The following is a 4,305-nucleotide window of genomic DNA, read 5'->3' on the forward strand; positions in this document are numbered from 1 at the left end:
AGGCAGGAGAATTGCCTGAACCCAGGAGGCGGAGGTTGCGGTGAGCCGAGATCGCGCCATTGCACTCCAGCCTGGGTAACAAGAGCGAAACTCCGTCTCAAAAAAAAAAAAAAAAAGATTCACTCTTGGTGTAGTTCTATGAGTTTTGACAAATGTACAGTGACATTTATCTACCTTTATAGTATTACAGAGAATAATTTCACTGCTCAAAAAATCCCTGGTGACTACATGTTTATCCCTTTACTTTCTTCCCCTCAAACTCCTGGCAACCACTGATCTTTTTACTGTTTCCACAATTTTGCCTTTTCCAGGATGTCATATATTTGCCACTATTGTGTAGCCTTTTCAGATTGGCTTCTTTCACACATTCTTGAATATGTATCCAAGGTTCTTCCATGTCTTTTCCTGGCTTGATGGCTCATTTCTTTTTAGTGTTGAATAATATTCCACTGTCTTGTATATCACAGTCTACTTATTCATTCATCTACTGAAGGACATCTGGACTGCTGCCAAGCTTTGGCAATTACAAATAAATAATGCTATAAACATCATGTTTTGGTTTTTTGTGTAGACTTAAATTTTCAGCTCCTTTGGTTAAGCAGTAAGGAGTGTCATTGCGAGATTGAATGGTACAGATAGGTTTAGGTTTGTAAGAAATTGCTAAACTGTCTTTTCTCTTTCTCTTGATGGTGTCTTCTGCAGAACAGAAGTTTTAAATTTTAATAAAGTCTAACCTACCAATTATTTCCTTCATGGGTGTGCCTCTGGTTTTCCATCTGAAAAGTTATCACCAACTCCAGTGACACTCAGTATTTTGTTTACTTTCACTTGGTGTTCCTGTCATTGTGATGAGACTACATTTATTTTGGGGGTAGGTGAAAAATGTTTTGCACTTCACTGCCAGGGATTACTTGTGGTTGTTGTTAATACCTTACTTTTGTGGGAACTAATGGTATTTATGTTTTTGTGTTAACATTAAAGAACCAGCTTTTTTAAATAGGGTAACTTTAATTCAGCTTAAATCTGCAAATTTGTGAAATTTTAGACCAAGAAATGACATGAAAGAGTGTCTAGTTCAAGTTCTTCATTTTCCAAATGAAGGTACAAAGAATAAGAAATATGACATGATCTGCATGAGGTCATACAGTGAATTATTAATGAAGACAGAACTTAGAATTGCTAACCATGTTAAAGAACTGAGATAGGCTGGGTGTGGTGGCTCATGCCTGTAATCCTAGCACTTTGGGAGGCCGAGGTGGGCAGATCATGAGGTCAAGAGATTGAGACCATCCTGGCCAACATGGTGAAACTCTGTCTCTACTGAAAATACAAAAATCAGCTGGGCATGGTGGTGCGCACTTGTAGTCCCAGCTACTTGGGAGGCTGAGGCAGAAGAACTGCTTGAACCTGGGAGGCGGAGCCTACAGGGAGGCGGAGGTTGCAGTGAGCTGAGATTGTGCCAAAAAAAAAAAAAAAAAAAAAAGAAAAAGAAAAGAACTGAGATAAAAGATGTATTGATAATTTTTTCTTGTATAATAAGTACTTTTGATGATAGATGTTTATTTCTTATTCTTTTAGACTTGGTGTGTGGCTTCTAATTTTTAAGAGAGTAAGTTTTAAAACAGTGAAAAATATAAACCGTTTTTTTTTTTTCCCCCCAAAGGCAAACAGTCTTTATTATGAGAAAGCAGTGTTATCTAGGAAAGTCACATGCTGGTTTCTTTTTAATAAAATGACAAAGCAGATTTCTTAAAATAATTTACAAAGGGCAGAAATTGCTCTTGAACAGGCTACCCCTCCCGGCATACCCACAGCACTCTGCATCGAGCATATAAATAGGTACCTGTGAGCCCAGGGTCTTAAGCCTGGAAATATCTCCTATGCCTTCCTCTGAGTCCCTGGTAGGGAATGCAGGGATGAGAGTGGGGCCCTCAAGAGCCTTGGCACCGGAAACACAGATGGTGAGTGACTGCAGATGACTCCCCCAAAACCAGACACCTGGGTACACGGTTAAGAGCTCTCAAACATCTGATGCTAGCACTTCACATTACAGATGAGGCAAATACAAAGCTTAAAGTCAGGTGTATCATGAGTTTCTAAGCTCAAGAGTCCCTTGGGAAAGCAGAAGGTACAATTCTCCCCACCTCTGCAAGACACTCTCCCCAAGACACTCTCAGGCTATGGCTGGCAGTCACCGATGGGTCCAGATGTGGCCGGAGCAGGGGGGCTCCAGGCCCCTTGTTAGTCAGGTCCTCATTAGCAGGGGCCCAGGGGTACTGATGACTCCTGGGGACTTCCTCCAGGAAGCGCATGCGGAAGAACAGACGTCCTTGGGTGTGAAGCCTTGGTGGTCAGACAGGGCTTGTTTCCTGCAGGCACTTCCTCAGCCATGAATGAGAGAGATGATGTCACCACTCTCTTCTGCCATGATGACTTCTTCTAGCTCTTGGGACAGCTTCTGAAGGTGCTGAATTCCCGCCCCCACAGGCTCTAGGTCACTGTCAGACTCAATGGGAGAGCAGAGGGGCTCTGTAGAGGAGTAGGGGCTCCGGAAGGCTGCCTCCCGCCTTGACCGCCGTAATGGGTGGGCACATGAGCCCATCCGGGCAGAGAGGCAGTGATGCTCCTTCTCCCAGGGGTCTGTGGGTGAGTGGGCAGGGGCAGCTCTAGACAGCTGAGTGCTCTTCTGGCTCAGGCTGTGAGTTGGGGATCCACTGCCCTTCTGTGCCCCTCTCTTCCTCCTCCTGGCCTTCATCTGGGTCTCCACCAGCCACTTGGTGCCACTTTGGCAGGACTCCTGGATTCTCTGGGACATGGCACCCAAGGCACTCTTAGCTGAGCGAGCTGCTGCTTGGAGGCCCTGCTGCCCTGGCTCTGGGGTTTCCAGGAGGGGCCTGCACGGAGGTTGAGGTTGACGGCTTTCAGGGGCAGCCTCCTTTGGAACTGTCTGCACAGGGACCCCAGGGCCCTGGAGGAGGTCTCCTGATGACAGGCCACAGGCTGCAGCTCCTTGCTGTCCTCCAGCTGCTCCTGGTGCCGGAGAGATCTCCGGCGCACGGAGGTCCCAATGCTCTGCCACCGAGAAGCCATCTGCCTGGCCAAGTCTTTTCTGCCCACTACACCCCGACACCAATGCTGATCACACCCGAGCACCATAAACCGTTTTTATACTTTTCCAATGTTGCAGCTAACTGACAGGTTTGTTTATTACGGCAAATCAAACAAATAAATGTTGAGAAGTATTCAATTCACTAAGGTATTTGTGGAACATTTCTTTTCAGGGTTTTTTTTTTTCTTTTTTTAGACAGAGCCTCACTCTGTCACCCAGGCTGGAGTTCGGTGGTACAATCTTAGCTCACTGCAACTTCAACCTCCCGAGAAGCTGGGACTACAGGCATGCATCACCACGCCCAACCAATTTTTTTTTTGTATCTTTATTTATTTACATTTATTTATTTATTTATTTTTTGAGTTGGATTCTTGCTCTGTCACCCAGGCTGGAATGCAGTGGCATGATCTGAGCTCACTGCAACCTTCACCTCCTGGGTTCAAGTGTTTCTCCTACCTCAGCCTCCCTAGTAGCTGGGATTACAGGCACGCGCCACCACACCCAGCTAATTTTTTTTTTTTTTTTTTTTTTTTTTGAGACGGAGTTTCACTCGTTACCCAGGCTGGAGTGCAATGGCGCGATCTCGGCTCACCGCAACCTCCGCGTCCTGGGTTCAGGCAATTCTCCTGCCTCAGCCTCCTGAGTAGCTGGGATTACAGGCATGCGCCACCATGACCAGCTGATTTTTTGTATTTTTAGTAGAGATGGGGTTTCACCATGTTGACCACAATGGTCTCAATCTCTTGACCTCGTGATCTACCCACCTCAGCCTCCCAAAGTACTGGGATTACAGACGTGAGCCACCGCGCCCGGCCTAATTTTTTGTATTTTTAATAGAGACCGGGTTTCACCATGTTGAACAAACTAGTCTCGAACTCCTGACCTCAGGTGATCCACTTGTCTTGGCCTCCCAAAGTGCTAGGATTACAGGTATGAGCCACCACACAAGGCCCATGACAACTGTATCATAGTTATTGTATGGATACTGTGGAAGGGAACATAGAACATAGGTGAGTAATATGCCAAAATTATCTGTACTATTTTTGCAACTATTCTATAAACCTAAAATTACTTTAAAATAAAACAAAAAATGGGACTGGCGTGGTGGCTCACGCCTGTAATCCTAGCTCTTTGGGAGGCCAAGGCGGGTGGACCACCTGAGGTCAGGAGTTCATGACCTGCCTGGCCAACATGGT

At 45.7% G+C, this 4,305-nt stretch overlaps 1 pseudogene across 1 annotated transcript; it reads right to left on the reverse strand.

The window, feature by feature from the left end:
• Positions 1-1,664: 1,664 nt before the first annotated feature.
• On the reverse strand, positions 1,665-3,288 carry LOC116547361 (annotated as a pseudogene). The gene has a single exon (XR_004267041.1). The product of XR_004267041.1 is annotated as a protein PIMREG pseudogene (transcript).
• Between the last annotated feature and the right edge of the window lie 1,017 nt (positions 3,289-4,305).

The sequence above is a fragment of the Sapajus apella genome, unplaced genomic scaffold, assembly GCF_009761245.1.
Source record: "Sapajus apella isolate SASKATOON/1434 unplaced genomic scaffold, GSC_monkey_1.0 scaffold2834, whole genome shotgun sequence".
Classification (NCBI taxonomy): Eukaryota; Metazoa; Chordata; class Mammalia; order Primates; family Cebidae; genus Sapajus; species Sapajus apella.